This window comes from Triturus cristatus, chromosome 1_2 (assembly GCF_964204655.1).
Source record: "Triturus cristatus chromosome 1_2, aTriCri1.1, whole genome shotgun sequence".
Classification (NCBI taxonomy): Eukaryota; Metazoa; Chordata; class Amphibia; order Caudata; family Salamandridae; genus Triturus; species Triturus cristatus.
This window is the reverse complement of record NC_140580.1, coordinates 269,721,356-269,733,016: the sequence shown is the minus strand read 5'-3', so window position 1 is coordinate 269,733,016 and position 11,661 is coordinate 269,721,356.

Here is an 11,661-nt window from a genome sequence, read left to right as displayed (position 1 = left end):
CATTCTTACCAGTTTCAAAGCGCCATCCACTGAAGCATAGGACACATTAGTATCATCTGGAGAAATGAAATCATTAATGGAATGACCCTCTGGCCAGGAGAGATGATGGATCAAACGAAATTCCCCAGCCACTATCTTTGGAACTACACCCAAAGGTGATACAATCAGGTTTTCCAACGAGATTTGCTGAAATGGACCCGCTATTCTGCCCGCTTGCAGTTCTGCATCTAATTTCTTTTGCACAATCTGTGGTAACTCCTTAGCAGATTGTCAGCCCATCGATTATACCTTGGCCCCTGATAACCAATCTTGAAGCCATTCCTGAATCCCCAATAGAGTTTCGAAGCCGCTTCAACATCCGGATACTCATTCAGCCAGGATTCAAGAATCAGCAGTCTAATTGGAGTAGGAGCCCTTTGGGACAGGCTGAAATGTTGCACCCCTTCCCCTTTGAAATCTCCCCTGCTCCCCAAACCTTTGGCAAGTGAAACATTGTGTAACGGCATGTTTACCCCCACATTGTGAACACTCATGTTTAAATCTACAGAACTGTCTGGTACAAAAACCCCGGTTGAAATTCCAACAGGCTCCAAATACTGGAAATTGTCCTCTACCAAACCAACCTGCCCCGATTTGGGTGGTATGTAATTGGCAAACCACTTGCTGTATGTGTCGTTGGCGGCGGTTGAGTAGATGACATCCACTGAAGCCAAAGCTCCGCATCAACGTCATGCTGACCCTGGCCCTAAATTCCTCGTCATAGCTAAGCCACGCAAGTGCATTTGGGCCTTACGAATTATATCTATGTATTTGAACATTGCAACAGCCCTGTCTTGATGTCTTTCGCAATATACACAAGCGTATATCAAGAAAGCAGATGTCCAATTCTCAATGTTCTTAGGGACCCTAGGGCATTTGACAAGCTCCCATTCCTCTTCTTTGGACCCTTCTTTAGCCTGTATATCTCTATGTAAGAGTTTAAACACATCAACAAACTCATGATTCCAAATTCTAGTTTTTGTCTTTTCAGAAAGATGAGTCCCCAATAGCATTGATATACCCATATAAAGGAGCTTATGAATATTTTTGTCTTCACTCACCTTCACATTACCATAGCCATTAGCCTCATCAACTTTATTAGCCTGACAGTTATCCTTGCCTTCCACAGAAACGCCACCCACCTTTGGGACCTGCCCACTCACAGTCCCCACACCCTCCTCTGAAAGCACCCCCGAGCCAGCAGCCAACACAGCATCCCCAAGCCCCACAGAACGAGTATTGGGCTTGTTGACAGCAGGTTGTGACCATGAAACCCACCAATGTGACTTACCTTTAGGCAACTGAGCGGAGCGTTTCTGAAATTCTTTTGGATCATCATGCTGACGATGGCCAGTCCGCTGTTCTTGGTCCGTTGCGCTGTCCGCTCCTGACTTCTGCAACAAACTATAAACGTTGGTTGCCCCCAACACACCCCTCGAAACCACATTCCCAAGAAGCGTACTCTGTTCATTACCATCACCTTGTTCCTTCCCCAAACCCCTTCTTCAAACTCATCATAATCTTCCCCATAATCTAATCGATCATCACCAAATTCCAAAGCAGTGTTGCTATGTCCAGGCAGTTCCCCATCCCCCCCCCCCATCCTACAACCTCCAATTGGTCACAGACATCTGCTCTGAATGTCCGGCCGTTGCCTGAAAATCCGCTCATGATCTGCCCTGCTGGTCCGGTTTTTTACCCCAAGCCGCAACATGGTCAATAGACGAAGAACTGGAGACACCAGCTGTAGACCGTACTACTGACGACGCTTGGACCTTCAAGCCGCTCTTGCCTGAGGAAGATAATGAATCCAAACTCTTTTCCCCTGCCCCCCCCCTACAGAGCTGACACCTGTAATCGGGTGGGGGGGGGGGGGGTTGAGTGCTCAACACAAACCCACTGCCCCGCCTGAGGCTTAAAAGATGAGCCAAATTCAGACGTCAAACCGACTAGGAGGAGGACGAGGTGTGGGAAAAAGGAACTCGTTCCCATGTGAAACCCCAAGCTGTTCAGGCTGATGATCAATACTTGCACTATGATAAAAAGGAGGTGAGACTCCAAACCCTTCATGAGAATAATCCTGTCCTGCAGAACTTGTACCCTCAACATGTGTGGCTGACAATAAATCCACCCCTGAAAAAGGAACTGAGTAACCAGGGGGGCCTCTAGGCACCGGGGACAGTGAAACCACAGAATCATCCCCCACCAACAATGAACCAGATACCATAAACTTGTTCAACAATTGAGGATACCCTCCCTGTTTAGGGACAGGGAACAATATCTGTTCTTCTAGAACTTCTTCACAACTGTCACAGGAATAATCTACCAAAGAAGCAGAGCTCCTGCCATAAACAACGTGAGGCGCAAGTTCGATTTTTACACCTTCCACACTACAGCATGAGCGTTTTGAGCCGGTAGCTAATTGTTCCCTGGCCCGCTTTGTAGGGGAGGGGCTCGCCAGCAAAGAAACTGAGGCTGACGACCTGACGGACAAAACCCTGCCCCGTTTTAACCCTCCACTAAGGGGCAATGCGGAAGACTTCCTTGTGGCAGCAACACCATTTAGAGAAGCTCTCCTTCTACTCCCCCGGCCCGGGTGAGTGGCAGAGACTGCCCCGCCTCACATACAGGAGCTGAGAGAATGCGCGCACGCAACAGCCCTTCGCCTCTGCGCTTCAGGTGAGAACGGCCGCGGCTCTGATTTACTGCCGCTACACCGTCCAAATGCACTTACGCTAAAGGAACCCTGCCAGTTGGCAGCAAACACACAGCTACCCCCCATGCCGCCTTCCTGCTTGGGCGCAAAATGCCTGCCCCAACCACAGCGGACACACCTGGCCTCAATAAATTTTCCCTTCCCGCTGCACAGAGAACCCGCAGCGCTTCCCTCACTGCAACCCCCTCCTCCATGATAATAACCAGAAATACCTTAGTAACGCGACCAAAAAACGCACTACGACTAACTTCTGACAGAAAAAGTGAACACGTCAAAGAAAGCAGTCCGCCATTAATTTTAACCGCCACAATGCCCTCCCGCCAAAAGCACTCCTATATATAGACTACCTATAAGCCCCGCCCCCTTACCTACCTAACCTATCACGCAGCGTGGATTATCCCACCGCGCGGAAAAAAAACAGGGGGACACAGGCTCGCGCCCTGTTAGCCCCTGGGTCCCCATTCTCCTTTGGCTTTGGCATTTGTATGCAGGACCAGCTTTAGGGCAGTGCAACCGGTGAGGCCATACTGGGCGCTGACCTGGAGGGGGGACGCTGACCAGAGGTGAGGGCACTGTGTTTAGCAATAACGTAGGATTTAAAAGCAGGTGATGCAGAGTTCCTTGTACGTCCAGATTTCAGGCAGCAATAAAAATGTCAAGATAACTTTTGAATAACTTTCCTGCTAAAGAGAGAGATCGGAGTTTTGTCTAGTGGCATTTCTGACCTACCATAAAGTAGCACAGAGGGTTAATATGCCTGCTGCAAAGAACAGATCTATATTTTATGTGGATAGTTGATTCGACTAGGAAAGTCAGCCTTTACCAGCGCTTTAAAACAAAATAAATGTATGCGACAGAGGAGCTATGGAGAGATGAGGGGCCCTTTTTCTGGGTGGTAGTGAGGGAATCTGAGGAGGAGGAGGTCAGTGGATGTGGGGATCATTAAAAACGATTGCTGCACTGGGCGCCACTAGAGCTAAGGCCGGCCCTGTTTGCATGTGCTAAATTCAGACTGGTTCTCTGACGTCCCCCATATTTCATGTACTAAGTTGGCAATAGTAAGGATTTGTGCAGTAACCTAAATAATGTAAATAAACAAAAATGAAGTGCCTGTTGCATGACTACAGACAGCATTGAGTCAAAACTGCTTCCTCTACGCTTTAAATTCAATGGTGGTGAGATGGTGACGTTGCAAGAGCCTTCATGCAGGGGAGGGAAGGGAAGGGAAGAGTGAAAAAGAGCTGCAGTAGTGGGTGTGTATTTAAAAGGCAGCGGCCTCCAAATTAGAATAAGGAAACCTGTTATTGTGAAAATGAAAGCGGGCATGTGGTTAAAAGGCAGCCTCCAAATTAAAATAATGAACCCGTGATTGTGAAAATGAAAGTAGGCATGTAGTTAAAAGGCATCGACCTCCAAATGAACGTAACTCTAGATTGCAGGTAAACAGTTTGTAGTCGGAAGAGAGAACCATTTTGCAGCAAGTTTTCATGTAACTTCTTTTCGGCTTCACTCTTACGGTTTATGAACAAAAGGCTCCATCTTTTTGTTTGAGTTACACCGAATGACAGAAAAATCAACATAGTTCATTTTATTTCCTCCCACATCTGTACATGTGTGCCATCACTGCTACATCATTTTCTTCCAGCTGCAGGGAGGGTGACAGAAATATCCACAAAGTTCCTTTCATTTCTTCCCACGGTTGTGCATTTGTGTCATCGGGCACTGCTAAAGAGCTAAAATGTATTGTAAGTAAAAAAAAGTTGAGAACTTACATTTGAATTGCTGATGACCAAGAAGGCCAGCAGCAGGTTGCACGTGATGAAAGCAAGTCGAGCTTGCATCCTTCTACAGGCTGGATTATTCTGGTATCTGGAGAACTGTGACCAGCTCTGTGCTCAGACTGCCGATTCTGCATCCGGCTGAGTTTTTTTAATGACAGTTCATCTTTTCCTGGTTGCAGCCCAAAGAACAGTCCCCAAAGACCACTCCTGGATTTCCCAACAGCCTCGAGTATTTGCACATTGTTGTATTTTATTGCGCACTGGTCATTTATACAGTCCCAGTGCCCCGCAGGTCAGGGATAGGGCGGGGCGGAGCTCGGCTGTTCCCTCAGCGTGCGTGGCAAGCGCAGCCTCCTTGGACCCTGTTAGACCTGGTACCATTGGCGTGAGTCTCCCTTCCATTGTTTACTGATTGCCTCCTCTGTTTTTGATATGTTTTGCTGATTTAGATGCTTTGGGCACTGTGCCACTGCTATTCAGTGCCACAGTGCAAGTGCTCCCTATGTTAAATTGATGTATTTATTAGTGACTCCATGATTGGGTTATTTGATTAACTTGTCAGACCATAGTATAGTGCACCGTGTGTGCCCAGGGCTTGTAAAACAAATGCTGCTGGTGGGCTTGCAGCACTGGTTTTGCCACCCACAGAAGCAGCCTGTAAAGTGTGTCCCAGGCCTTCCATTGCAGAGCCTATGTGCAGTCTAGTACTGCCATACTGACTGGGAAGGTGCACCCACTTGCCAGTCCCTAAACCTTCCCTTTTTGTCATATCAGACACCCCTAAGGTAGGCCCAAGGGCAGGTTGCATTGTAGGTATAAGGTAGGACACGCCCTGGTGTGTGTGGCATGTCCTAATAGTGAATTACAGCCATTTTCGTTTTTCACTATTGCAAGGCTACCAGTCCCCATAGGCCAGAATTGGCAGTTTGATTATAACATCTTATAATACTAACTGACTCAGGGAACATGGTAGAAATTAGAGTTTAGTATGCCTGAACTCAGAATGATAAAATACATCTTTTAGTAAAGTTGGTTTTAACATTCTGGGTTTGAAAATACCACTTTTAGAAAGTAGGGATTTTCTTACCTAACCATCCAGCCTGCCTCTGCTAGCTTGTGTATTGTGTGTCTGGTTTTGTGAGTGACAGGGGCTGGGGGATTCCAGGAGACAGGGTGAGTCAGCACAGGGCTGAATAGACCTATCTGCATGTAGAGTGGTGGGAGGAGTCGCATCTGGGTCTGAATAGGGCTGTGCCTGCCTTCCACAATGCTGGCTCCACCTCCTGTGGTGCGTCTGATGTCCCCTGGCCCACCCTGCCAAAGGAAAGAAGGAGTCCTGTAAACAAAGTGCTCCAGGACTGCACAGAACTGGTTTGGACTGGGTACAGGCCCCTCTGCCTTCAGAGGACAAAGGATGTAGTAGTATAAATATGGGGACTCAGACCCCAAGACTTTAGATCACTTCTGGAACAAGACAAACCTCTGCCGAGGAGAACCAAGGAAGCTGGAGGAGTTGGACTGCCCCCCTGCCTATGTGCTGTGTTGGCCTACAGTGGTGTCTTCAGTGCCTAGGAGAGGAGAAGGAACTTTCAAAGAACTTTCATCATCTTGCAGAATATTACTCCAAGGGCTTGAACTTGTGCTTGCCTCCTGCTGAAGTCTCAGGGACAAAAGACTTCATTCACCACCAGCTCCCCTCTCAATTTCCTCGCTGGGAATTCTGTCTGCAGAAGCCTGCATATCGCTGGGAGCTGGAAGCGCAACTCAACGAAGAAGAAGCATGTCGCAGTCGCAGCTGTTGCCGTCGCATCGCCCGAGAAGCGCGTCACCGCTGCAGAGGTCGCCGCCGCATCACCAGAGAAGTGTGCTTTCGTCAAAGCTGTTACCTGACGCATCACCGGAGAAGCGTGTCACCGCCACAGAGGTCGCCGTCACATCACCGGAGAAGCGTGTCGCAGGGACTGTTGCGGCTTCAATGTTACAGAGTTTGCCACATGGCCGCTGGGCGTGTACGCATCGTCTTCATGTCATTGCATCAAGGGCGCCATCTTATCGCATCGCACCGGATTGTAGCATCACTTCGAGGTGCCATCTTGTCGCATCGTAACCGGAACACAGTACGAGAACCAACGCATCACCTCCCCTCCGTTAAGGACCAAGACGCATCCCTTACTCTGCCCAAGCATTGAGGCGCGATGCATTGTCTCCCCCGAAGTAAGGAACCGACGCATCTCCATCCCTGCGAACCTTTTGTTTATCTTGCGTTACGCATCCAGGTACTTTTGTGAGAAGAATCGCATTTATCATCAACTTGAAATAAGTGACTTCTACCATCTTTAAGTATATTTTGAGTACAGTATTGTGGATTTTTGTCATGTGTGGTCTTGTGTTAAGTCTATATAAAGAATACTTATTTTTATAAAAACCTGTGTGGTGTCCATCTGTAATGTTTTCACTGTATTACTGTATGTGTTCACAAATGCTTAACACACTGCCTCTGAGATAAGCCTGTCTGCTCGTGCCAAGCTACCAAGGGGGTGAGCAGGGGTTATCCAGTAGTGTAATCCCCTTTCCCAGACTTAGAAGCAAGGGTCCCTATTTGGTCAAAGGTACCTACCTCTGCCAACTAGAGACCCCCAGTTCTAACAGACTATCTCAAAAGCCGCCGGTGCTAGTGTCAAAGCAGGTTCCGGTGCTATAAAGAGTGCTGCCAGTGACAGAGTCAGTTCAGTTCATAAACTTTATTAGTTTTTTTAGTAAACCATAAAAGTCACACACACACAAATTTACAAAATATTTAAAATGCATAGAAAACATAAGACTAACCAAGAACAGCTAGCCCACATGCAATTCATAAAAGAAACACGCCATGATCGTCCAACACAGATCAGAAAACAGTTCATTATCAATTTTCACCCGCAACAGGACCATTTTTCTTTTTAGGACACAGCACCAGATCCCAGCGGTAGGACAATCATTTTTAAAAGTGCATAATGCCATTTGTTAGTACAAAGCTTTGCTGGTCAACAACAATGTGTAAACCGGCCATGTAACATTTGAGAAAGTGCATAGTAGCTTTTCAAAGTAACAAGCAGATTTCAATCTGATGTAGTTCATTATCCTATTGTCATTGAGTTTCAGGGGAAATTTGGGGTTCAGCCAATACATACTGCCTTATAAACAGTCATTCTTAAAGTGCATATTGCTTTTTTTGACAATGCCAGGAAAATTAAGATATGAAATATAAAATTCTCCACAAGTTGCAGGTAATCTTTTTAAACAAACTCAGGGGGTAAAAGACGAAACAGAGTCTTGAGGAGAAGAGACCCATTATTTTCCAACTAACCTCCTTAAGCAAATTGCAGCACAAATAAATCTATATATCGTTATGCAAATACATTTTGATTGGAGTAGTCGGAGATAGAACAGCGCTGGCCTACATTTACTGATGTTCAAAACCCCCAAGAGTGGTAAAATGAATTCCCTGCGTGGTTTATTATATAACTCACAGAAGAAGAGAATGTGCAACATATTCTGGTTTGAATTACAGTCACAGGGGCATGGATCCGGATGGGCATCATGATATGTGTGGCTAGGATATGAAACCAGTAAGTGAGCGATGCCAAATCTGAATCTAGTGAGGTAAAGCATTTCAAAATGACTAAAAGGGTGGAAAAGATGTGGCTCAATTCCTTCAGTGGTAATCAAAGGTAGGTAATCAACTATCTGCTTTTTACTGCGCTCCACATATTCTCTGTGACAGGGTCCTAGGAGATACCAACTCCGCAGGACCGTCTCCAGGCAGAACTGAAGTCAGACTGCCTTTAAGAAATCTCTGGTGGGCTGTGCTGAGCTGCCCAGTGCACCCATTACTGAAGAGGTCAAACATGAATACAGCTTGAAACAGCTCTGCTAACAGCAACAATTAAAAGCTATATCCGGGGCTGATTCGCAATACAGAAATGTTTTTAGCACGGCACGAACATGAGAAACCAGCCGTGGGTGCGAGCTGCACTGCACTGCAGAGCTGCGGTCAGACAGAGCACCATAAAACAAGTGATTGTCCGGAGATTCTGGCCAAATCACTTAATCTCCCCGTTAAAGCTAATTGGTCGCACACTGCTACACCTACCAAGCGTGTTCCCCCAATGAAAAGTGGTCCCTGAGGTCAGCGTCGGCGGGTACGCCTATGCCCGAGTCATGAGTGCGAGTATGCGTGGCGTGTGCCATCCCTGGACACGTGTTTCGAGGTAGTTGCCTCTCGTCAGCAGGGAGTAGGAAAGTGTGTGGGGTTGCTGTGTAAGCTGCTAAAATCAATAACAGGTAAATACCTCTCGTAGCGCGCAGGGCGTACACCATGAGTCCGTCGACTCCACCGGCTCAAGGGAGCCTGAATATAAAGTTAAAGCTAATTGGTCGCACACTGCTACACCTACCAAGCGTGTTCTCCCCGTGCCTACCAAATAATGAATGTGTCCTTGTGTAAGGTAACTGGTGACCTTCGGGTCCGGTTTGCACTATATAAAACTACAAAAAAACCAACGCCTGACCTGCAATACTACCAGATGGGAAGAGAGGCCATCACACGGTCTACTGTGTGATGGCTGACCAAAATGCTCTTTGAGTGAAATCGCCGGAAAGAGAGCTAAACACACAAAGGAGGGACTTTTACAGAAATGCACCAATAAGAAGACAGTATTTCTGAATGCCACAGATAGTAACCAACGGCAATCGGTGGGTTTGCCAAACCCCACAGAAGAGATATAATAGGTCAGTCGAAGCTCAACCTAAAAAAAAAGGCTTGCTGAGGCTAGTGCCTATGTCCTGGGGTGTTTTTACACCCCTTAATAGATATCAGTTCCAACTCTTCAAAAAAGAGATGGGTAACCACAATTTACAGTGGTTTACAGCTCGTTTTCCCTGGCTCCATGTGATATCAGCTGGGGGGAAACTGTGTGATGGAAGCCTCCTGTGTCTCACAGTGGCACCATATGAGTTGGCAGGTATGAGCCTATTTCAACAGAAAGTCTATTTTTAGGTTGAGCCTGGGCAGCGCATGCGCTGATCTGCAAGGCATGCTGTATTGGTGTATGTACTTGACGTCCTTCCCACTCTTCGCTTATATTTTTCAATGGCTTATGTTATTGTCCTTCGTAAATGCTGATTTCTGATTCATTTGTTAGTCCCTCCTTAGTACCGCCTTGTGTTCATTTGTAACCTCCCATGGCGACTAGCGCTTTACTTCTGTTGCAAGACGGTATGTCTGTAAGCACTATTTTCTTTAATGAGTCTCCCCAACTGCAGGCACAACGTGCTTTCCTTGCATTCAACGTGCCATATGCACTTTCAAGCAGCCCCTGACAATGGCGGCTGCCTCTTTGAAGTGAAATAGGTCTCACATTTACAAGAATTTGAGCTATTGCCTTTGTAAATGACAATAGCTTAAACTCTCGTAAATGCAAGACCTATTGCATTGCAAATGCTTGTTTGGTATTTGATAGAGCAAAGATTGCATTTAACGATTTTAATGACAAATGAAATGATCATGACAACTTTTACGCAAATGTTGACCAACGTGTGTAAATATTCACGTTAATGAAAATGACATACAAATACTGCATCATAAAAGCATGCTGTTGAAAAGATAGATTGAGACATATTATGTGCTTAATTAATATAGACATGATTAATAATCACGAAAATGTTATTCATTCATTTAAATCTGTTAGAAAATGTAAGGGAAAAATCTCAATTTCGGATTAAATTACTAATGGATTTGATTTTGCATGAAATGAATGTGAAATTAACAACACTAAAGAAAATAAATATGAAATAGTCATTTTCATGAGAAAAAGTTCAAAATTAATATTTTATGTTATAATTGACAAATGAAAAGTAGATACTACACGAGTATGCTTAAAGATGCTTAAAGGTGCCTATGTGAAACTTCTTTAACATATGTTTTATATATGTAATTATCAAATAACACTCAAACGACAAAGAAATATGCATTATCTTACATGCGTAATGTTGACACCCCAAAACAAGCATTGGCATAGCCAATAGGTCTCGCATTTGGGACCTTATAAGTGTTTAGCCATGCAACAGTTGCATAACTAAATACTTACAAGGTCCCAAATGCGAGACCTATTGGCTATGCAAAGCGGCCGTGCGGCCGCGAAAGTGAAAGTAATTGCGGTAAAAGGCGGTGCGCGCGCACGCGCACATGCACTGTAGCTCTAGGCTGGCCTGGTAGCACTTTTTGGAGCCCTCTCAATAAGTCTCGCCAGACCAGCGCATGCGCTGGGTCGGGCGAGACCTAAAAAGTCAGAATACCCTATACTCACGTGAATTAATTATGATCAGATTGAAAGGTTTATTAATGTTTTTGAAATTTTATGTTAAGTCTCTCGATTAATGTGTGATTCACAATTTAACATGACCATTGTCATATTTCGTGTAGGCCTCATACTACTTTCCTATTTCAGTCAGGTCATGGACTGAATAATTGAAAGTATATGACAACACTTAGTAAATTAGCAACTCGTATTGAAATGATAACTGTTGCCTTTGACATCTCTTGGACTGAATAGTGTATTCATAACAATTTTTGTAACATCCTGGAACAGCTACCTGGGAAAGTGGCACTAGTGAACCTTAAAGTTTTCTTTCTAAAATGTCCTATTGTTCAATGTGTCCTGTGCGTACGGGACCTAAGGAAGCTGCATAATTGATTTACTTAATATTTCCGGATTTGTATCTTCTTTCCTACTACATCACCCTCATCTTACTTTGGCTGACCAATGGAACTGAGTTGTCGGACAATTTTGGTGATGCTAGGGGGTGTCACCCCATAAACTTGTGGAGTATTATTGCTCACACTTTGGGAGAACAGTGATGAAGCGACACTGTGACTCTGTGACGTGATGTTGCGATTTGCTGCAGACCGGTGTGCTGACACAGCATAAACCTTTCGGGTGAGGGTTCATGTCATGCTGCTGTGACTTTTGGTGTTACAGCAACAGACTGAGACAGATTGCTGTGTTGACGAACTGGAACTGGCTACTTGGAACTTTGCTGAACTTTCCTGAGAGTCTTTACAAAGGCTCACCTGTTTCCTATCTC